Source organism: Rhinoderma darwinii, chromosome 1, assembly GCF_050947455.1.
Source record: "Rhinoderma darwinii isolate aRhiDar2 chromosome 1, aRhiDar2.hap1, whole genome shotgun sequence".
Lineage (NCBI taxonomy): Eukaryota > Metazoa > Chordata > Amphibia > Anura > Rhinodermatidae > Rhinoderma > Rhinoderma darwinii.
In genome coordinates this window covers 320,932,112-320,956,802 of record NC_134687.1, presented here as the reverse complement: position 1 = coordinate 320,956,802, position 24,691 = coordinate 320,932,112, and the positions used below count along the sequence as shown (strand labels likewise).

Genomic DNA, 24,691 nt, shown 5'->3' with positions numbered 1-24,691 from the left:
CGGAAAAAGCCGAACAGACACGAAGTAGCTGAACGCTCACATGAGCACTTCAGCTGCTTCGTTCTAGAGATTGGCAGGGGTCTCACTGCTCGGACCCCCACCAATCCAAACTTCTGACATGTCTCTATGACATGTCAGAAGTTTTTCAAACGTTTAGCTACAGTAAGATCTACTTTGGGTAATTCTACTGCAAAATTTATTCCTATAGGTAACAAGTATAAACGACTAAAATTAAACCCACCTGGCTTACACCTTCTGTAAAAAGAGCAATATATGACAAAAAAGGGCATTTGAAAAATACAAATCTGAGGGTACAGCTGTAGTCTTGGTAAATTATAAAGAGCTTAATAAAATCTGTAAAAAGTAATAAATTCAGCAAAAATACAAGATGAAAAGCAGGTGGCCAAGGATAGTATAACAAATCCCCAAAAATTCTTCAAGTATGTAAATGCAAAAAAAGCCAAGGTCTGAACATGTAGGACCCCCTAAATAGTGGTAATGGGGAGTTGGTCACAGGGGATCAAAAGAAGGCAGAGTTACTAAATGGGCTCTTTAGCTCTGTATGTACAACAGAAGAAAGAGCAGCTGATGTAGCCGGTGCCAGTCCTGTTAATACATCAATTAATATACTGAATTGGCTGAATGTAGATATGGTCCAAGCGAAGTTAAATAAAATAAATGTACACAAGGCCCTGGGACCAGATGGGTTATACCCTAGAGTTCTTAAAGAGCTTAGTTCAGTTATTTCTGTCCCCCTTTTCATAATATTTAGAGATTCTCTAGTAACTGGTATAGTGCCAAGGGGCTGGCGCAGGTGAAATGTGGTGCCTATTTTCAAAAAGGGCTCTAGGTCTTCTCCGGGTAATTATAGACTGGTAAGCTTAACATCCATCGTGGGGAAAATGTTTGAGGGGCTATTGAGGGACTATATACAGGATTACGTGACAAATAATAGTATTATAGGTGACAGCCAGCACGGTTTTACTAAGGACAGAAGTTGTCAAACCAACCTGATTTGTTTTTATGAAGAGGAGAGCAGAAGCCTATACAGAGGGGCCACTGTGGATATAGTGTTTTTGGACCTTACATAAGCATTTGGCACTGTCCCTCATAGACGTCTAATGGGTAAATTAAGGACTATAGGTTTAGAAATTATAGTTTGTAATTGGCTCAAGGACCGTATCTAGAGAGTTGTGGTCAATGATTCCTACTCTGAATGGTCCCCAGTTATAAGTGGTGTACCCCAGGGTTCAGTGCTGGGACCACTATTATTCAACTTATTTATTAACGATATAGAGGATGGGATTAATAGCACTATTTCTATTTTTGCAGATGACACCAATACCAAGTAGGAAGATGTTCGTAAAATGCAAGCAGATTTGAACACACTAAGTGTTTGGGCATCCTGTTGACAAATTAAGTTTAATGTAGATAAATGTAAAGTAATGCATCTGGGTACCAACAACCTGCATGCATCATATGTCCTAGGGGGAGCTACACTGGGGGATTCACTTGTTGAGAAGGATCTGGGTGTACTTGTAGATCATAAACTAAATAAGAGCATGCAATGTCAATCAGCAGCTTCAAGGGCCAGCAGGATATTGTCGTGTATTAAAAGAGGCATGGACTCGCGGGACAGGGATGTAATATTACCACTTTACAAAGCATTAGTGAGGCCTCATCTAGAATATGCAGTTCAGTTCTGAGCTCCAGTTCATAGAAAGGATGCCCTGGAATTGGAAAAAAATACAAAGAAGAGCAACGAAGCTAAAAAGGGGAATGGAGAATCTAAGTTATGAGGAAAGATTAAAATAATTAAACCTATTTAGCCTTGAAAAAAGACGACTAAGGGGGGACATGACTAACTTATATAAATATATTAATGGCACATACAAAAAATATGGTGAAATGCTGTTCCATGTAAAACCCCCTCAAAAAAACAGGGGGCACTCCCTCTGTCTGGAAAAAGAAAGGTTCAACCTGCGGAGGCGACAAGCCTTCTTTACTGTGAATCTATGGAATAGTCTACTGCAGGAGCTGATCACATCAGGGACAGTAGATGGCTTTAAAAAAGGCTTCAATGATTTCCTAGAACAAAAAAATATAAGCTCCTATGTGTAGAAATGTTTCCCTTCCCTTTCCCATTCCTTGAAAATGATGGACATGTGTCTTTTTTCAACCGTACTATGTAACTATGTAACCATTTGGTGCGGCTTTTCGGGCAGAATTCCCTATGGGTTTCAGGATGGATACTCTTGTGTATTTTTACGCAGCATATTCAACCTGAGTGAACATAGAACCTGTCACTACTTTAACTTCCTTATAAAATAAAGATGGGGAAAATGCACGGTTCCACTTTACAGGGTTGCCAATGCAATTCCAAGGCTGGGTTCACACGAGCATGTTCAGTCCGTAATGGACAGAACGTATTTTGGCCGCTAATCCCGGACCGAACACACTGCAGGGAGCTGGGCTCCTAGCATCATAGTTATGTACAACTCTAGGAGTCCCTGCCTCCTCGTGGAACTTCTGTCCCGTACTGAAAACATGATTACAGTACGGGACAGTTGTCTTGCAGCGAGGCAGGGACTCCTAGCGTCGTACATAACTATGATGCTAGGAGCCCAGCTCCCTGCAGTGTGTTCGGTCCGTGATTAGCGGCCAAAATACGTTCCGTCCATTACGGACCGAACATGCTCGTGTGAACCCAGCCCAAGAGTTTCAGGCAGAAAGGAGTTCCCCTATTATAATTGTGGTCTCTTTCATATAGTAATGCATAAAATGAAAAGAGGGTAACCCCAGTGTTGTCTAGAGGTCCTGTACACATTTTTATTTCCTAGGGGGGAAAAAATTGTGACGGACTAGTTTTAAGAACTTTTAGGCTACATACACACGTTGCATTATTTGATGTTGAAAATCCACATTAAAACCCGCAGATAAGCACAACATTTCTGCAGGTAAAACCTGCACCTAATATTGTGCTTTTTTATGCAGTTTTAGATGCGGTTTTCACATTTTGATGCGGAAAAAGGTGCACATTTTGTTACGTTTTTTATTTTTTTTAATAAATTTGGCAGATACAATCTTGACAATCCTGGCAAGATAAATTGACAGATTTAACTGCGGAAAAATTTAGCAACGTATAGATAAGATTAATTGGAATAAATTTTGTCTTTGTGCTGCTGTATTACGCTGCGGCTATACTGCAGGAAAAACCCCAACACGGCAAATATGTTTGTCATACGCATCATATTCATGTGGCCTAAAGGGTTGATTTTATTCTGATATTAACCATGTCTATTTTTTGGTCATTAGGATTCTTAGAACTGCACTACAGCTTTAAGCACTGACTAACAAAGTAGTTATATTCAAACCAGGGTGTAACTAGACAGGGGAAATAATAGGGCAGGACTCAGCAGAGCCTGCAGCAAGGCAGCTTACCTCACCGTTTCAACACAAGTGCTGGTATGCTACTCCCACAATTCCTGTAACCTCCGGAAGGGAGTGAAAGTGTTGGGCAAGGATGAAAATCTTTGCAATTTTTTTTCCTCATTCAAATGACAGAGGTTAAATGTCAGCAGTATGACTATGAGTAGCTCAGAAGTGTAATAGTGTTATACCCAAACCAGAACATATTTGTTACAGTCATATACATTAAAGTACATAGGCAAAAGGTTGTGTTGCTGGGGCAAAAGGTTTTTCGTTGCTGGGGTTCACATATAAGGATTACATTATGGTCTATGTTAATATGCATTTGTTTTCTTTTAACATAGCAAAGTAGACCGTAACATCCCCATAGGTTTCAAATGTATGCCATAAGTGTCTCATTTTGGCATACATTTAACAGGTTTACTGAATGCCTATATTTAAAGGCAGACCCTTTTCTTTTTTTTTTTTGCAATTTACATTTTAGTTATTTTATTGCTGGAACAAAGAGGCAGAATTGCTCCGCTCTCCTGAGAGTTAAACAGTTAGCGGTGTACAAACTATAGACTTTGTATGGGCCCACACACCATTTTGCTCTTCCAGGAGTGCTGAGAAAAGCTGATCAGAGATGAAGTCAAGCGCTTCTATTTGTTCTAGTGATTACTGGGGTTTTTAGCTTTTGGATTCCACTATGTCAAAAGTTTTGTGAAACGACAGTGATATAAGATTGAACGGAGCCTTAGAAGGTTTCAAACGGCAGTATTTTAAGGGCCGTATTACGTTTGCAAAAGCTGGACCCTGCTGGGTTCTATAGAACCAGAAACTTAGATCACCATGGGGATCTGAGCTCGAGTGAAACTTCTCTTACTCAGTTTGTAACAGAAACTACTAAAGTTTTGTCCACATAGTGCAGTTTTAGATGCAGGAGTAGGTCATAAAGACTACATAATATCAGTATTGGGAGAAACTAGACATGGACAGCACAATACATACGTTGATCTGAGCCGCTACACATAATTTATAAACACGAACATGAGGTTCTTTGTTAATATTTTGATCAAACTATATAAGCCCACTTGCCACTTCACGGCGACCTCTTTCAAAGTACATACGCATTCAAAGTGGGTCCCTACTCTATCGGTTGCAGCACCACATGGCGGCCCCCGCCACCGCAGCACCGCTCCTGCAGAGGGAGCAACCCAGTGGTCCAAAAGCACCTACACCATCAGGCTATGCCAAGCCTCCTTGGCTCTGGGCTACGTCCCCCCACAAGTGCAGAATTACAGAAAGAGATACCACCACACAGCACCACTATATAACAAACAGGAAATAAGTAAGGCTGTAGAATAAAGGAATAACGTATACTTCTGGGTGAGATGAGGAAGATAGAGGAGTTGGGTTTCTCAGCAAAACTTAGTTTGCTAAGCCTTTTTTTAAGTCTGTTTTTCAGGCCAGGATTTCTATGGAATGGCAGGTAACATTGGTAGTGAGACTTGTCATTCCCTTTCCCTCTCCAGTACGGGTGTTACCCCTAGCCCAGTAAGCTCAGGTGAAGCTACTGGGCACATTGCAGAGCCATAAAATCTGCAGTTAGTGTGAGCGGGTCAGAGCCTGGGAATCCACACAAGGATAGTGTGAAATGCCTGATCCAAGGATCATTGTAGTCATGGTTTAGAATAGCTGAGAAAACCTGCTGTTTAGTTAGAGCTTCGACGGCAAGGTGTTTATTTTGTATATATGCTTCAAGTTTTGCTTGCTGGATAAGCACTTATTTTTGGACTGCAATAAAGCCGAGCGTTGACTTTAACCCGTTAGTGACTGCCCCATATTGTTTTTACGGCGGCCACTAACGGGCTTTATTCCGATGCAGTAGCCTTTTTACGGCGCTGCATTGGAATAAATAAACAGAGCAGGGAGCTGTTAAATGTCCCTGCTCTCAGCTAACAGAGGTAGCTGAGAGCTGGGGGCATCACTGCTCGAACGGGTGAGATCGATAAGGCCGGATTCACACGAACATGTTTCGTCCGTAAAGGACGGAACGTATTTCGGCCGCAAGTCCCGGACTGAACACAGTGCAGGGAGCCGGGCTCCTAGCATCATAGTTATGTACAACGCTAGGAGTCCCTGCCTCTCCGCGGAACTACTGTCCCGTACTGAAAACATGATTACAGTACGGGACAGTTGTCCTGCAGCGAGGCAGGGACTCCTAGCATCGTACATAACTATGATGCTAGGAGCCCGGCTCCCTGAGGTGTGTTCGGTCTGGGACTTGCGGCCGAAATACGTTCCGTCCATTACGGACGTAACATGCTCGTGTGAACCCAGCCTTACAGTATCGATATCACCTGTTTAACCCCTCATATGCGGCGCTCAATAGCGAGCGCCGCATCTGAGTTGTTTTGGAGAGAGGGAGCTCGCTTTCATCCCACCGACACCCGGCGATAAGATCGCTGAGTGTCTGTGTCGCCTATGGCAGCCGGGGGCCTAATAAAGGCCCCCAGGTCTGCCTGTAGTGTATGCCTGCTAGGTCATGCCAGAGGCATGACCTAGCAGATGCCTGTCCACTTTAAACGGACAGGCAGTAAGTAATACACTGCAATACAAAAGTATTGCAGTGTACTATAAATCGATCGGATGATCGCATATTAAAGTCCCCTAGTGGGACTAGCTAAAAGTAAAAAAAAAGTTTAATAAAAAAAATTAAAAAAAACAATGTGAAAAAAAAATGAAAAACCCACTTTTTCCCCTTATAAACTGCTTTATTATTTAAAAACAAAATAAAGTAAAAAAGTTACACATATTTGGCATTGCCGCGTCCCTAACGACCCCAACTATAAAGTTATTACATCATTTAACCCGCACGGTCAACGTCGTAAAAAATAAAATAAAAAACCTTGCAAAAATTGCTGTTTTCTTTTAATCCTGCCTTAAAAAACCGATAAAAACTACAAGTCGTCCCGCAAAAAAAAAGGCGAAAAAAAACCAAAAAACTTTATGGCTCTTCAAATATGGAGACACAAAAAGAAATAATTTTGAAAAATATGTGTTTTTACTGTGTAGAAGTAGTAAAACATACAAAATCTATATAAATTTGGTATTGTTGCAATTGCAACAACCCGCTGAATATAGTTATTGTGTTCTTTATATCACACGGTAAACAGCGTAAATTTAGGACGCAAAAAAGTATGGCGAAATTGCAGTTTTTTTTCTATTCCTCCCCAAAAGAAAGTTCATAAAAGTTAATGAATAAATTATATGTACCCCAAAATGGCGCTATTAAAAATTACAAGTTGTCCCACAAAAAACAAGACCTTATACAGCTATGTTGACGCAAAAATAAAAAAGTTATAGCTCTTTGAATGAGATGATGGAAAAACTTAAAAAATGGCTTGGTCATTAAAGAGGCTCTGTCACCACATTATAAGTGCCCTATCTCCTACATAAGGAGATCGGCGCTGTAATGTAGGTAACAGTAATGCTTTTTATTTAAAAAAACGATCTTTTTTCACAAAGTTAGAAGCGATTTAAGTTTATGCTAATGAGCTTTCTTAATGCCCAAGTGGGCGTATTTTTACTTTCGACCAAGTGGGCGTTGTACAGAGGAGTGCATGACGCTGACCAATCAGCATCATGCACTCCTCTCCATTCATTTACACTGCACTAGCGATATAGATATATCGCTATGTGCAGCCTCATACACAAGCCCTAACATTACTAGTGTCCTGATAATGAATACACATGAAATCCAGCCTGGACGTCATGTGTACTCAGAATCCTGACCCTTCTGAATCTTTTTTGTGAGATTCCAGCGACGGATACGAAATCTCGCGAGATCTCGGAGCTAAACGAGATTTGGTGTCACTTGCCGGAATCTCACAAAAAAAGAGTCAGAAGTATCAGGATTCTGAGATTCCGGCAAGTGACACCAAATCTCGTTTAGCTCCGAGATCTCGCGAGATTTCGTATCCGTCGCTGGAATCTCACAAAAAAGATTCAGAAGGGTCAGGATTCTGAGTACACATGACGTCCAGGCTGGATTTCATGTGTATTCATTATCAGGACACTAGTAATGTTAGGGCTTGTGTATGAGGCTGCACATAGCGATATATCTATATCGCTAGTGCAATGTAAATGAATGGAGAGGAGTGCATGATGCTGATTGGTCAGCGTCATGCACTCCTCTGTACAACGCCCACTTGGTCGAAAGTAAAAGTACGCCCACTTGGGCATTAAGAAAGCTCATTAGCATAAACTTAAATCGCTCCTAACTTTGTGAAAAAGATCGTTTTTTTAAATAAAAAGCATTACTGTCACCTACATTACAGCGCCGATCTCCTTATATAGGAGATAGGACACTTATAATGTGGTGACAGAGTCTCTTTAAGGTCTAAAATAGGCTGGTCATTAAGGGGTTAAACTTGAACTGTATCTAAGTTTTTATTGCCAACCACAATTCTATATATATATATAGATATACACACACACACACACACACACACACACACACACACACACACACACACACACATCTATCATGAAAAAAATGACATCTGACCTGAACCATTGCATAACAAAATTTACAAACACTTACAAGAAAGGAAACTGCTACAGTGGTTTCCTTTGTAAAAAGTAACAAGTACTTTAGTTAACTGAAGTGTAACTGTTAGGCCCTATAATATGGTTTGGTATTTCAAAAGTAACTGGCATATCTGAGTCACTGTGGATAAGTTATACCTTGCACTCCATATTCAAGAGAACAGTCAAAATGCCTAAACTAGAACAGTTGTCCCAAAACATACATTGTGTACAAAATCTAATAACATTTCTAAACAAACTTTAAAATTACATATAAAAAAAAAAACAAAAAAAATCAAGGGTTTTAAAGGCTGACATTTCATGACTCAACATGTTCACTCGTAGCGGAATTGTTGCAGATTTTCCATCCGGATTTGGAGGAGGAAGATCTGCAGCGTATTACAGAAGCAATAAAGTGGATGAGATTTTTAAAATATCATCCAAATGATTAGAAAATTTTCTATACAGATATTAACATGCAATGCATAAATTTTTAAATCCACAGAATGTTAATTTATGTTGCGAAATGGTTGCAATTTGTCGCAGATTTGAACTACATGGGGAAGTTAAAATCCGCAATAAAAACCAAAAGTAGCATTTTTTGCAGTGGAATAGCTGCGAATGCTCAACAAAAATCTCAGGTAGAAAAGTAGAAAAAAATAAAATAAATCAGTCTACAGCATTGACAGGGAGGATGGCTGCACATAGACCAGCCGGTAAAGCAGGGACACGTTTTTCTTTTAGTTTTTATCCCCTGTTCTCCGTAGCGGTAAATCCGGCAGAAAACCTGAACCAAATTAAACACGATTTACTGCAGACATTCGTCCGGAATTCCCTGCGGAATCTGGCAAATCCGATCCGTGTGAACATACCCTTAGGCCCGATGCCCACTTCAGTTTTTTCCTTCAGGGTGCTAGTCGTTTTTCTGACGGCTAGCACACTGACTTATTCATTTCAATGGGGCCATGTACACTTCAGTTTTTTTGACGGTCCCGTTGCTCCGTTCCGATCCAAAGTAGAGCATGTCCTACTTTGGGCCGAGATTCCGTGACCGTGTGGCCCATGCAAGTCAATGGGGCCGTCAAAAAAACTGAAGGCACACGGAAGGCATCCGTGTGCCGTCCGTGTGTAACGGAGCCGTTGCCTAGCAACGGCCGGGCGGTCAGAAAAACATAACAGAAATTTTACACTAATCGGCAGCCACTTGTCTCTATCAATCACTGATAGAGAAAAGAGGCTGCTGATTAAAAATAAAATAAAAATCAGTTCATACGTACCCGGTCGTTGTCTTGGTGACGAGTCCCTCTTCTTCCTCCAGTCCGACCTTCCTGTATGACACGGCAGCCTGTGATTCGCTGCAGAGGCCGCTGCAGCCCGTGATTGGCTGCAGAGGCGGTCACGTGGGATGAAGCGTCATCCCTGAAGGCCGGCCTTCTGACGTCATCCTGACGTGCGTGACCGCCTCTACAGCCTGTGATTGGCTGCAGCGGCGACATGGATGAAACGTCATCGCTGGAGGCCGGACAGGAGGAAAGTAAGTATGAATTATTTTTTATTTTTTTTATTACATTAAAATGGTATTTTCCGAGCGCCGAGCATGGTACTGCCAAGGGGGCTGAAAGAGTTACCGCCGATCAGTGCAGCCCATTAACTCTTTCAGCACCCTGGACAGTACCATGCTCGGCGCACGGAAACTGAAACACGGAGTGCACACGGGAGTGCACACAGCCGCTAAAACGTGCACACGGATCCGTCACAAACGGCCGTGAAAAACGTGTCGGAAGTGTGCACGAGGCCTAACTTACTGTTGCTGTAACAATAATCTGACAATATGTAGGTCACAAATGAGAAAATTCAAAGTGGTATTCCAGGAAGTTTATACACTTTATGCAATTCAAGTAAATCTAGCAGTACTTGCAGGAAGTACACTGACTTATATCATCATCCAATTAACTCCAGTGTGGAAAACCCATAGCATATCAAAGATATTGTCACGATCTGTGGGTATGTGGACGCACTGGGCCGTACCGCAGAAGCGGGATAGCAGCTGGCCAAACTGTGTACCAAGACAATGTCTATATAGTTCAAGCACAAGGGTACCTGTAGCAGTTCAGACAGTAGTAACGGCTAGGCTCAGATGGAACCTTGGCAGCAGACACCAGGCGTGGTGTAACACAGGAGGCGTGACCGATGGCAGAACACGACTCCAACTTTCTAAGGCACAGGAACAACGGTACCACGGGATACAGGTAGCAGGGAACACTGGGAACAGGATAACACTAAGGCTATGTTCACACGGGGTATTTTGCCGAGTTTTTTGACGTGGAAACCGCGTCGCAAAACTCGGCAAAAACGGCCCGAGAACGCCTCCCATTGATTTCAATGGGAGGCGTCGGCGTCTTTTTCCCGCGAGAAGTAAAACTGCCTCGCGGGAAAAAGAAGCGACATGCCCTATCTTCGGGCGCTTCCGCCTCTGACCTCCCATTGACTTCAATGGGAGGCAGGAGAAAGCGTATTTCTCGCTGTTTTATGCCCGCGTCGCTCAATGGCCGCGGGCGAAAAACGGCGCGATAATCGCCGCGAAAATCGGCGTGCAGGGAGAGGAATATCTGCCTCAAAGTTCCAAACGGAATTTGGAGGCAGATATTCCTCCCCCAAAATACTCCGTGTGAACATAGCTTAAGGGACCATTTGAAAAACTAACACGGGTAAATACAATAACGCTCAGGCAATGAGTGAAAGGGCAGAGCCCTTTTCATAGTTCAGGGTGATCATGGGTTAATACATGATAATTTTCACATGCCCGCGCTGGCCCATTAAGGCCAGGCACGAGCGTGCGCACGCACCCTACGAGAAACAGCAGAACAGAGCGGAAATGAGCGCTGGTGTCTCCTGGGGAGGAGATGCGGGCCAGCGCTCACCGATCCATGGCTGCGGCCGTCGGGGGGTGAGTAATCCCGACGGTCCGTGGCCGCTACAGTATCCCCCCTCTTACCCCCGGTCTTCTTGGGAACAGAGCGAGAGGAACTTTTTAACGAGGGCAGGACCATTGAGGTTCTCCTCTGGCTCCCAGGACCTCTCCTCTGGACCAAACCCCTTCCAATCCACCAAATAAATCTTTCTTCCTCCTACTTTTTTTAAATCCAGGATCTCCTTAACCTCGAATACATCGGATGACCCGCTAGGAGCAACTGCAGGGCTAGGCGTTTTTGTGTAGCGGTTCAGGACCACAGGCTTCAGGAGGGACACATGAAAAGGAGTTGGGGATCCTGAGGGTAAGAGGCAGTCGAAGCTTGTAAGAGACCGGGTTGACTTGCTGTAAGATCTCAAGGGGTCCGAGGAACCTGGGAGCAAACTTGTATGACGGCCAACTCAGCCGGATGTTCCTTGAGGATAGCCAGACGTTGGTACCTGGAAGATACAGAGGTGGCTCTTCTCTTAGCATCTGCTTTTCGCTTCATGCGATCGACTGCCTGCAGAATAGAGGACTGGGTTTGCTACCAGACCTGTAGAAAATCTCCAAATGCAGAGTGAGCTGCGGGTACCAGGGATGTAGCCGCAACAGGAAAAGGAATTCGTGAATAATGGCCATAGACAGTGGCGTAACTATAGGGGTCACAGCGGATGCAATTGCATCCGGGCCCCGAAGCCAGGGGGCCCGCGGCCCCCAGCACCACATCAATGAAAAGTTACTATAGTAACTGGTGCCTATGTAATAAACTACACGGGCCCATTACTATAGTAAGTGACAGCACTTACCCCCTCTTTCCAGAGCACAGCGGAGGTCCTGACAACATAGCGCTATGCTCAGGGCATGACGTCACGACGCTATGCGCTGCACAAAACATCCCGACCCTGAATGGACGGAGGACCTCCGCTGTGGCCGAAGAGTAGGATAAGCTTAATATTACGGTCTGCTGAATCTGATAGGTCGGGAACCGACTCCCGGGACCCCCGTCATTTAGCTGGTTTGAAGGGGGTGCAGCGCTCGTACGAGCGCTACTTCCCCTTCATTCCGGTCACTTTTTCACACTGTGAATCACCGACACGGACATGTCAACGATTCACAGTGTGAGCAAGTAAGGGAAATTAAGGGGGAAGGAGCGCTGCACCCCCTTCAAAACAGCTGATTGGCAGGGGTCCAGGGTGTCAGAAACCGACCAATCAGCTATTGATGGCCTATCCTGAGGATAGGCCATCAATGTTTAGGGACTAGACAACCCCTTTTAAGCCTACCATGTGTTAGGCTTAGATACAGGGCCCCAGCAGACAGTAATCTTGTACTGTATAAGATTACTGTGTGCTGGACCCTGTATCTAAGCCTACCTTAGGCTTAGATACAGGGTCCAACAAACAGTATCACACATGCACATGGACCCTGTATCCAAGGCCCTGTTCACATGAGCGTTGCCCTTCCGTTGAGGGGTTCCGTCAGGGGTTTCAGTCAGGTTAACCCCTCAACGGAAAGGCAAACGGAAACCTTAGCTTCTGTTTCCTTCACCATTGATCTGAATGGTGACGGAAACGTTGTTAATGGTTTCCATTGGTCACCGTTGTGACAGGATTCCGTTGTTTTGATGGAATCAATAGCGCAGTCGATGTGATGTGTTGGTGAATTAAAGACAAATTTTTCCACTGGAGTGCTGCGGTTTCCTTCTCTTTATTTGGATCTGCTATTTCCCCTATCTTCTGCGAGCACACCCCTGAAGTTGGGATTTCTATCTGGTCCATATGGTCTCGTTGCTGGTTGTGCAAAAAAAAGCATATGAAAATTAATAGGACTATTAAAACATTTGAAATTCGATACACGATATATTCGATATAAATGCGTGTGTGTGTGTGTGTGTATGTATATATATATATATATATATATATATATATATATAGAATTTTTGTTTTAACAATACACCATATTTTTCGGACTATAAGACGCACCCAGGTTTTAGACAACAGAAAATAGGAAAAAATTTCATATTTTGCTTCTTTTACAAAGAAAAAACTATTGGTTAAAAAAAATAATTTGTTCAGTTTCACCACATTCTGAGAGCCGTAACTTATATTTTTACATTGTTTGAGCGGTATGAGGGCTTAGTTTTTGCGGGACAAGCTGTAGTTTTTATTAGCACCATTTTTTGGTACATACGATTTTGTCATCACTTTTTAGCGCTATGGTGACCAAAAGACAACGATTCTGGGGTCTTAAATTTATTTTTTTTACACCGTTCACTGTGTGAGTCAAATAATGTTATATTGTAATAGTTGCAGACTTTTTCGTATGCATTGATATAAAAATTTTTACTTTTACATTGTGCTTGGAGAAAAATGGGAAATGTTGTTTTGTTTTTTTTAACTTTTAATTTATTTTTTTTACACACCTGAAAATTTATTTAACTTTTTTCTTTTTACACACATTTTATTAGTTCCCCATGGGGACTTTAACCAGCGATCATTAGATCGCTGGTACAAGACACTGCAATACATGGATGAGTTACGGAAACAGCGTACCACGCTATGCTACAGTATTTCAGTAACTCCCATAGTAGTGAATGGCAGTTACAGAAGCAGCGTAGCATGCTACGCTGTTTCCGTAACTACTATTCAGTTCTTTGGGATACACGGAAAATGCATAGCTCAGAGAGTTACTCTGTTTGCGCAACTCGACCATGTAACCAGGAAGTGAAGTGGCCGGAAGACAGTGGAGCAGGGGGGCCCCGTTCTAGAGATAGATGCGGGTTCCAGAGGTGAGACCCGCATCTATCTGACATTTATGATATATCCTGTGGATATGTCGAAAATGTCCTTCATAAGAAAACCAATATAAATGCCGCTGTCGCTATTGACAGCGGCATTTAACTAGTTAAACAGCCAGGAACAGCACCATCACTGCTCCTGGCAGTTAGTGCAGCGTGTCAGAAGTAGACACCTGCAGTGTATGGAGCGGACTCATACATCATCCCCTCCCCGCTCTATGATGCGCTGGCACATCACGAGTCGGGAAGGGGTTAAGTAAGGAGCAGTCAGGGAGCATGGTGATGCCGGGTCCCTTGACTGCCGACTATAAGACGCAGGGTCTTTTTAGAAGAATTTATTCTTGCTAAAAACTGCGTCTTATAGTCCAAAAAATATGGTAATGTTATTAGTTAAACATGTTGTGTTTCTTATTTTGAGCACAAGAGAGACATAATGCATGTCCCCAAGTCCTTTATACAACAGCAGATGTCTGCTTAAGGGTATGTTCACACAGCCTATTTTCGCCGTAAACGCCCGAAAAATTGGAAATAGAACACCTCCAAACATCTGCCCATTGATTTCAATGGAAAAAACAACGTTCTGTTCCGACGTGCCGTTTTTTTTTTTACAAATGGCCCCTTAAAAAAACGGCCGCAAAAGAAAAGTGCAGGTCACTTCTTGGAACGTTTTTGGAGCAGTTTTTCATAGGCTCTATTGAAAATAGCTCCAAAAACGGCCGTGAAAAACGCAAGTGGCTTCTGAAAATTAGGAGAGGATTTCCCTTGAAAACAGCTCCGTATTTTCAGACGTTTTTGACTCAGCGTGTGAACATACCCTAACTGTGATCTAATGCAACATGGTAAGCTGCAGAGGCAGGACAAAGGCTGTATCCAACAAAAATAAGAGACCCCTTCTCTTACCTATACTGCCCCCTAATATTACCGCTTTCAATGGCACACCATATAGAGAAAGGGGAGGCTTACATATTCAATGCAGTTTATATGAGTTGGGGTCATAAGGAGACTGATTTAAAGTCCAGTCTCAACGAGTGTCCTTCAGTGACAGTCAGCTGCAACATGTCTAGGCATACTGCAACCTTAGATGTAACAGAATCTGCTTATCAGTTAGAGATCAGAAACATAAAAGCGTCCTTCCCTTCGATACGCTAATGAGGCGTTCAGGAAGTGAATGAAACTCGAAAACCCTTTAGATATTATTAGGAGTTTTTATACAATTCAGCTTGTTGTCTAAAAGGCACTAAGGTATTAAAGCTATGAAGAAAAAAAAATCAAAACATTAGTAAGACTCCGTACAGACTTGCGTTAGTTCTTTTCCATCAGCTTTCTGTTTTTTAATCGTCAGAGTACAGAAGTATGACGCAATTTTCTATCCAGAAACAGAACAATTATGCACCCATTATCAGACAATAGGCAAAACAACGATCATTGAGGACCATAATGGATCGTGATGGATCATAACCGATCCACCTCATTCGACATGGATTCTGTAAGAAACAGAAGCTATTGTGGTAGTGTCAACCGAGCTTAAAGGGAACCTGTCGCCAGCATTTCACCTATTGAACTCTACTCACCCCTCTCGCTGGCCACTGCTGTCAAAAGTTTATTGCGGTTATCCCCTCTCCTAAACTCTTCCTCCGACCGTAAATAACGGTCTTCAAACATTCATGCGCCTTTTATGGTAATAATCCGGCAGTCTCGTTCATCCCTCTTGGTTCGTTCTTATGCCCGCCCACCTCAGAAAACTGGCCTGCCCTCTAAGCCAAAATCTCATCTGAGATCGATTTTGTGTGTGCTGGGGGGAGGCGAGGAGCGATCAATCAAAAGTAAGGAGGCGGGGTTAACTCAAAAAGGCTTGAGGAAATGAAGCTATGACTCTAAGGCCCTGTTCACACTGAGTATTTTGACGAGCTTTTGGGCGTGGAAACCGCTCCGCAAAACTCGTCATGAACCGGCCGAAAATGCCTCCCATTTGATTTCAATGGGAGGCGGAGGCGGTTTTCTCCCGCGAGCAGTAAAACCGCCTCGCAGGAGAAAGAAGGGACATGCCCTATCTTCGCGCGTTTACGCCTCTGACCTCCCATTGACATCAATGGGAGGCAGAGAAAGCGTATTTCGGGGAGTTTTTTGCCCGTGGCACTCAATGGGCGCGAGCGAAAAACGGGGCGAAAATCCCGACAGACGACGTGCAGGAAGGACAAAATCTGCCTCAAAATCCCAAACGGAATTTTGAGGCAGAATTTTCCTCCTGCAAAAAAATCTGTGTGAATGAGGCTTTATGCTCATTAGCATACGGCGCAGGAACACTAAAAAACTGAATACTAAAGCTAAAGAGCCAATTACAGGTTAGATTAAAAAAAAAAATTCACCCACTTCCACCAGGTATTGCTGGCTTAGTAGGTTAAATGCTGGTAACAGGTTCCCTTTACGCCATAAATTATGCATGCCATTGAGTTGGTGTCTGAGGAAGATTAAGACATAATCTGTCACACATACCACATCTGTTGTGAATCTATGAAATTAACAATTAGTCTAATTTTATACCCTTATATTAGTAGCATACAATGAAAAAATGAAGCACATATTTCACCAATATGGCGCAAGTCACTTGCTCCATTATCGTGACACATTTTATGAGGGAGGGGATCACATTTGAGCACGTAATCCAACAAGTCTGCTAATAAGCTCCTCCATCTGACTAGTCATTTCAAACTCTTTATTAGCATAACAAAATCCTTTTTTTTCTTGTTATGCTCTAAGGTTAAGTTCACACTACTGTAAGTATACGTTTATCTCTGTTCCGTCAGAGGAGGAGAGGATCTAAAGATTAAACGTAAAGCAACGGTTCTGTTAGAATTACCATTGATTTCAATGGTAATTCTCTTGTTTCAGTTGCTTTCCATTTATCTCCGTTCGCGAGGTTGCACTTTTGTTTCCATTAAAAAAAAACGGAAGTCTGCAGAACTTTTGTTTCCGTTCAAAAAAGAAAAATGGAAACCTAGCAAACAGAGACAAACGGAAAACAACTGAAACAAAAGAAATACCATTGAAATTAATGGCAATTCCAACGAAACCGTTTCTTTCCGTTTAATCTTTCGATCCTCTCTTCGGAAGAGAGGTAAACCTTTACTTACGGTAGTGTGAAAGAAGCCTAAATCTGGTAATAGACATGAGATTTTTAGTGGCGAGTCTTTCAAATTTTGACAGGATGCACCAACAATCTAGTGTCTGCAGGGACAACCCAACAGTCCCCATTTTTGGAAAACAGGAAGACAGGCTGGATAATTCAGCCAATCCTATTGGTTTTTTTTTATATAAGCAGCACAAAATGTGTCTAGCAGCCATTTATCTTCTCAGCAAAAATGTAACATGAAAATGTAACGTTGATTCAGCCAAACTGAATGGGCTTACTTGAGGAGGTAGCTGGAGAAGAGAGCCGTCAGCCCAATGATCATACGCTTCTTTAATAGGTTGTTCTCGAATGAAGACAACCCCTTTCCATATGCCCTATTAGGGCATATGGACATTACAGATGAAGTTACACCGCTGGGGACCCCCCTCCAAGAGCAAAGAACCGCTCATTAGGAGTGACTCTTGCTCGCCTGTCCATGTAATGCTATGTTTGGCTGACTGCAGCTTCCCTCGGAGATACCAGCTAATCATTGGAAAAAAGGATTGTCTTCGTTACATAATGAGATTACATGTGTTGTGCGCATAACGTGACAGATATCTTTCTACACAACACTAAGACCTAGGACAGTAACAGTATACAGCTGTAAACTGCACTGAAGTCTCGCATAAAAAATCTACACGCAATTTGCAGGAAAAAAAACGTTCTAGGAAATGTTCCTTGGATTGTTTGTATGGACAACCATACTGCAGTATAGCTTGTAAAATTCACATGTGCACTTTTTAAATGCAAGTTTTTCCTATTGTCTTTTTCTTTTTTAAGTCAATGGGAAAGTCAATATCTCACACACAAATTAAAAGCTAGTAGAAATGGCAGAGTTGTGGAGAGACTGGGCAAGCCGTTTGGTATCTCTTCCGGCCACCCAAACCATTTTTGTAAAAAAAAATAAAAAAATTGGCAACATTTACTCACTATAAGTGGCATAAAAACCATAAGGAATTATGTAACATACATCAAACTAAAAGAAAATCTTAGTTCTAGTGGACTTTGAGGCTGACCTCTTCAGGTTTCTAATGAGAAAATCTCTGGAAGCACTGCACTTGCAGGGCTGGCCTTTGGGGTGTGCGACCTGTGCCATCGCACAGGGCGCATCAGTCCAGCAGGTGAAAGGGGGCACTGCGCTGGCTCCCTTCCCCTGCTTGTGTTTCTAGAGTGCCTGAGCCGAGGACACTGCAGCTGCCTTTTTGGCTGGGCGCTCCTTCTCTGCAGTGGCGTAACTACCACTGTAGCAGCCATAGCGGTTGCTACAGGGGATGCAGCATGAGGGGTGCCATGCCAGGTGGCACCACTAGCAGTCGCATGGTAGCTATCCCTGCATGCTAAACTATACCCACCATAGCCGGTTTTTCATTAAAGATCCATAGATCTAATACTTCTTTCCCTCCTTTTTTTCGATTCCATATTCCCTTTCCCTCAATTAATTTATTCTGTACTATTGGTGGTGTATACCAGGGCAATATAAACAAGAAGCTAAAAGATTCCAAAAGAGGTGTTTCTAATTCGTACAGCCGTAGCGACGCCACATTAAATATCATCTGCCTTCTTAGGATGCAGATACTTTTGAACACTATGGCAGAGCAGGGAGGTATCTCCCTGCTCTGGCATTTACTAGGCTACAGGCTGTTCAGTCTACAGCCTAAAAGGTGGTGTGGTAACGTCGCTGGATCACGCAAGGATCCCGTTGTGGAGCAGCTCCGTTCCTCACATAAAAACGGGACCTAGGTGAGTACAATTTTTTTGTTTTGTTTGTTTGGGGAACTGTATGGCACTATCTACAAGGTGGAGGTAGGTGGCACTATCTACAAGGGGGAGGTGTAGGGCTGTATGGAACCACCTATAGGGGGGGATGTATGGCAGAATCTACAGGGGGCACTATCTACAAGGGATGGGGGGACATTATACTGTGGGAGGGGGCATTATACTGTGTTGGGGCCATTAAGGGGACAAAATACTGTGTAGGGGCACTACAGGGGCAATATACTGTATGTGGCACTTAGGGGGCATTATACTGTGTGGGCACACTTAGAGGACAAAATACTGTGTCCTTAAAGGGGTTATAATATATTAAATATTATTATACTGTATGGGGCAGCTACGGGGACATTATACTGTGTGGGGCACTATAAAAAGGTATTATACTGTAAGGGGGGCATTATACTTTTTTATGGTGCATTTTTTTTTATGGTTGGGGTGGGGCGCCATCTATCCTAAGGTCAGCCCTGTGCATTTGCTACTGTATCCATAGAGCCGTGGGCTTCGCGAAGGGAAAAGCAAGTAATCAGGGGCAGATCGCTTACTTGACAGTCATTTTTATCACTGAAATTTAGGTGTGTGGATACTGCTGAACTAGAAGCAGATTAGGTTAAAACTGTGTCTATGTAGAAGTCAGTAGAGTTTAGGAAATTATAAGCTGATAAGAAGCAGAGAACTTGATAAAAAGTGCAGCTGTGATGAGACTTTAAGAGGGAGTTCACACTGAGTTTTTTGACGCGGAAACCGCGTCGGAAAACGCGCCAAAAAACTGCCGAAAATGCCTCCCATTGATTTTAATGGGAGGCGCTTTTATCCCACGTCTCTGACCTCCCATTGACATTTGAGTACATTTGACAGAATTTTGAGGCAGATTTTCTGCCTGCAAAAAAACTCTGTGTGAACCCAGCCATCTTGTACGTAAAAAAATAAAATAAAATAAAAAATCACTTAAAGTTGTTTGCAAATATTTACCTCAGATTTTCTTAAAAGGCAGGTGTCATGTACGGAGCCTCAGTGAGTTTCTACCAGAAGGAAATTCAGCTAAAGGGAGAAGAGAGGAAACAACAGAAAACAAAATATAATTTTTGCCTTTCCTAAGTATAAAGGCATAAGGCAGGAGATAACTACTTATATATCCAAGTACATAGGAGACTAAGAGGAAAATAATTCAACTGCAGATGAGCAAACTGATTCGCCAATATCGAATCGCGAAGTTCTCAAAGATGTTTGCAAATATTTAGCCATTATTGGACATTGCCCAATCAGTTTGCCTAAGGTCTACTCTCAATTAACCAAATCAATTAACCCATGTTCACTACTGGATTTAGATTTTTTTTTAAAAATACACAGTTTGTATAACTACATCTGGTAACAGTTTATTTTACTATAATAAAAGCTGGGGAGGGTGGGCTAACCTAATAAAATATAATTAATATTAAAAATGTAAATATTAAAAACCTAAGCCTAAGGCCTCATGCACACGACCGTAGTGTTTTTTTGGTCCGCAAATTCCAGGACCGTGTTCCGTGAAATGTCATCCGCAGTTCATCCGTATGTAATCCGCAAAATGCAGATGAAAAAAAAAAAGCCTAGGTAAAACAGGATGACGACAGAACTCATTCCCGCTCGTCGCCTACCAACACTTCCGCAAATCCGCAAACTGCGGATGACACACGGAGGTGTATCCGCAATTTCCACGGGCCCATTGACTTCTATTGGCATGTCCGCATCGAATTTGCGGCCCGTAATAAGACATGTCCTGAGTTTCTGCGGCACGGATGTGCGGACATGCGGAGACCCGTGAAAACACGGATAGTGTGTATGGGCCCATAGAAATGAATGGGTCCGCAATTCTCCCGTGGATTTGCGGGGGAATTGCGGACGCAAAAACACGGTCGTGTGCATGAGGCCTTTCACTTCTATCATCAATACTAAACACAACACATGCCTTACTGTGATATATAGTGTGTGACATCGAAACCAACTTAATAGAACACTAAAAAAATAAAAATGTGTAAAAAGTAAAATTTATATTTTTAATTCATTTTGTGGTTCATTTCATATAAAGGGACATTATAGAAATACTGTTTATCTTGTTTTATTGTAAACATAACCAACAATATAATGTTGCATGAAAATAGTGAAAACTAAAAGTAACCTTTATTTGCTGTGTTAATTTTCCCGATATTGCATTATAAAATACAGAAAACCAAATACATAAAATATAAGATACATGTACTAGTATTCTACCTTCCTCCGTTCTAAATGTAACCCCTTTCATGACATTTGACTTAAGAGGCCTAACGACGTGCGCAAAATTTATACAATACAATTCTACAACAGTTCAATTTAACCTTTTTTTTTTCCCCTTGTTACTACAATTACCAGCACACAAAGCAGCAAATAGGGAAATCATGTCAGAGACTTACCAAACAGGAAGCGTACAGTATATTTATTTCATTTATGAAGCAGCGTATTAACTTTCATGATTCAATACACAACAATAAGCGGTGGTAAAATTAAGTGAATTAAGTAAAGCAGAGTTCTAGATATTCACATACGTTCAGAAAAAAGTGTAGCGAAGGAGGAGAAAGTAGGGCTGCCGTCTAACAGTTAGGTGTATCTCTGCAATACTACCTTTCACAAGTTGTGTGTCCCTGGCAAGACTTCAGACGAGGTGGCAACACGGTCCAGCCGTGGCTGAGGGTGACGGAGACAACAAGCTGCCATGTAGGCCTCTAGCATGAGAAGCAGATTTCAGAAAGAGAGAGGGAGAAGAGAGAGAGAGTCGAAGGGAAGCAGGATAGAAAAGAGGAAGCAGTGGGAGCTGCACGCAGTAGATAAACAAATTACCCTCACACAAAAGAGGGCTGTCATTTCAGGCAAACAGCACAGATGAATGAGAGAAGAGCGCTGGGAGGGAGGGGACTAGAACACCCAGCTCTCCTCAACAGGTGATCTCCCATACAAGCACGCCTGAAGCGAGCAGGCTCAACTTCGCCGCTTATTCATTTACAAAATGCTTTTTTCCTGGTCTCTATTCAGTTTCCTATTTCAGAAAGTGCACATAAGCCATATTTACTAATCTGAATAAGCAGCTGTAGAGTGTTTAGGCTTAAAGAGACGTATCGCTTTACATAATAAGGGTATGTTCACATGTACAAAACAAAAAGTGGCTGAAAATTACGGAGCGGTTTTCAATAGAAAACAACCTGATTTCAAGGCGTTTCTTAATCCTTTTTTTTTTTTTCATTTGAAGCTTCTTTTGAGGCATTTTTGATGTCGATAAAAAATCTGCTCCATAAATGCCTCAAGAAGTGACATGCTACTTCTTTTTACGAGGTGTTTTTTTAAAATTCAGCAGCGTTAAAATACACCTCATGTTAACAGCACAGTGTATTTCCCATTGAATTCAATGGGAAGCGGTTTGTAGGCGTTTTGCTAGTGTTTTTCTAGGCGTATTTCAAGGTATTTATGCTCAGAAATACACCTGAAAAAACTACGTGTGAACATACCCTCAGTGTTAACAGGCCGAGAACCTCAGTGCTCAGACCTTGTAATATAACGTGGGGCAAAACCGATTGAACAAACGTGTACGAAGAACACGTTGATTTTTTTTTTTAAAAGTCAGCAACCACTGAAAAAATTACTACAGTGTTTTAATTGATTTTTGGATTTGACAAATCCTAAAGGGGCGCTACTATAGAAACATACTGTACACACTTGTATTTACTCAGGCTCAACCAGAATTTGGGCATCAGGTGGCACATTTGGCTGTGGTTAGCTATTTCAATACACAGATGTTTTCAATTAATAATACATTCAACTCTATTAAAAATATTAATTATTCCTTGTATGCCCTCTTCGCCATACTTTCAACCCTAAAGGTTGTTAAGCCCACATAAATAATAATTTTTATTTTATTTTTTTTAAGATTTTGTAGATCACCGCTAAATCTCTGATCAAGTCAGATTTAATCATTGGGATATAGTTTGTCTTTAATAAAAACTGATCGACGTGTATAAAGAGAATAAGGGGAGCTCAATGAATAAGAAGCTAACATCAGCCTTGTCCTGCTGCTTGGCTGTGGAAAGAGCAGCTGCTGGCTGTGCCGGCCTATTCTCCTCCTGCTGCCCAGCTAGCGTGCGGCCTATTGTCTAATGGATCAATTATTGAAGAGAACCTCTTCATCTTGTAATAAGATACCTAATGTTCTAACAAAAGCCTACGCTACCTTGTCATTAGACAGCCCAAAAGCTACAGGCCTCACAAGGGGAACACTGAAGCAAACACAAAGTGACAAATTAACAAGTCGGCAGGTAGACGAGAAAATATAAAAATGTGTTACCCGGTTGTAAAACCATTTTTAAGATACAATTCCTATACAAACTGCTGACCTTTTTCTACTGTGCATTACGTATTAGTAACGTAAAAATTCAAGTGATACAATTTGATATTTATCATTACCCATATCCAAAGATTCCTAATAAGGATTGATTTAAAGGGTTTGTCTCATGAGGACAATCCCTCTGCATATGCCCTATTAGGAAAAGGCCCTCTCCTTGGTACCCCCCTCTATGAGTGAGAGAGGAGACCTCTTTGTAAGAATGGCTCCTGCTGTCCATGTATTACATGGATGGCTATTCGTCTGGCTGGCCGCGGCTCAGCTATTTGCAGGAGGTGCCAGCTGAGCAGACAACCTTTGGCCGGTGTAATTCTGGTATTCAAATCATGAACCAGAAAGCTCCGGATGAGCATAGCTATAGATTTATCTAATAAAAAGATGAGTTTAGAAGGAAAGACAGTAATGCATCCATGGCTGCAATCTATGGGAGACCCTTTTATCTGGGCCAATTGTCGGGCAAACGAGCGTTCATATGAACACTAGTTCCCGATCATCGTCTTGTGCAAAAAGGGCAATGATCCGCCGATGAGCTAATCTGCTAGTTTACTGAGTATTAAATATTATTGTTGCCAGCAGCACATCTCCCTGTGTAAACTGGGAGATGTGCTGCCAACATGATAGAAACGTCTGGGGACGAACAATCGTAGTAACAATCGATCGTCCCCATACATAACCAATGTGAAATGAGCAAACGAGTGACGATCATCAAGCAGTCTTGTTGATCGGCGATCGTTTTCACAGCCAATATTGGACCGTATAATAGGACCTTTATGGATTAGCTCTTCTATGATGCCATGGTTGATTCTGGGTCACACCTCAGTAGTACAATGTTCACAAACATACAATTGCTTTAGAGATTTTAAGAAGATTGTAGAAGAGAAACCTAAACATCTCAAGACTCTAAATCAACAGGTACTTGCTGAAGTATGAAATACAATAAATATTCACCATTAAGTGAGATTTATTGATATTTGGTATGTATATTACCAGCCAAAGAGTAAAGTCGAAATACCAGATTATGTATAATCTAGCCTTTCTAATTTGCTTTGAAAATCAGACAAAATACATTTTAAATTTCTTATTCTAGTCTCGAGTCAGAGCTTAAAGATACAGACCATCTCCGAGAAGAATTTCTCTGTCAGTGTTCCCATGACAACACTTCCTATTCTTGTATCATGGCAGCTCAGTGTTAGCACAGAGACACTGGGCAAATACCAACCAGTCACATTTGTCGCTCTCATTTTCTTACCTGTGCTACAAAGCTGGATCCCAATTGGATACGAGGCCCAGTGTTTCCTATGAAAACAGTGATTTGTGAAAGTAAAGTAGCAGAAAATGGTGCAGTGGGATGCAGGCAAAGATGTTCTTCTCATAGAAGGCCTTTAACTTCCACATCTATTTAAATATTTGTATTTGCACATTAAAGAGGCTCTGTCACCACATTATATGTGCCCTATCTCCTACATAAGGAGAGGGGCGCTATAATGTAGATGACAGTAATGCTTTTTATTTAGAAAAACGATCTATTTTTACCACTTTATTAGCGTTTTTAGATTTATGCTAATGAGTTGCTTAATGCCCAAGTGGGCGTATTTT

At 42.1% G+C, this 24,691-nt stretch overlaps 1 protein-coding gene across 9 annotated transcripts in view; it reads right to left on the bottom strand.

The window, feature by feature from the left end:
- PTBP3 (polypyrimidine tract binding protein 3) overlaps window positions 1-24,691 on the bottom strand; it is a 264,116-nt gene that overhangs the window by 87,519 nt on the left and 151,906 nt on the right. For 3 of the 9 annotated variants that reach the window (XM_075825588.1, XM_075825591.1, XM_075825587.1), the window contains one exon: window positions 19,663-19,731. The exons of 1 other annotated variant lie outside the window; for it this stretch is intronic. The gene's annotated coding sequence lies outside the window, so the exon portion shown is untranslated. 5 more of the 9 variants (XM_075825586.1, XM_075825595.1, XM_075825589.1 and 2 more) reach the window with 4 other exon arrangements.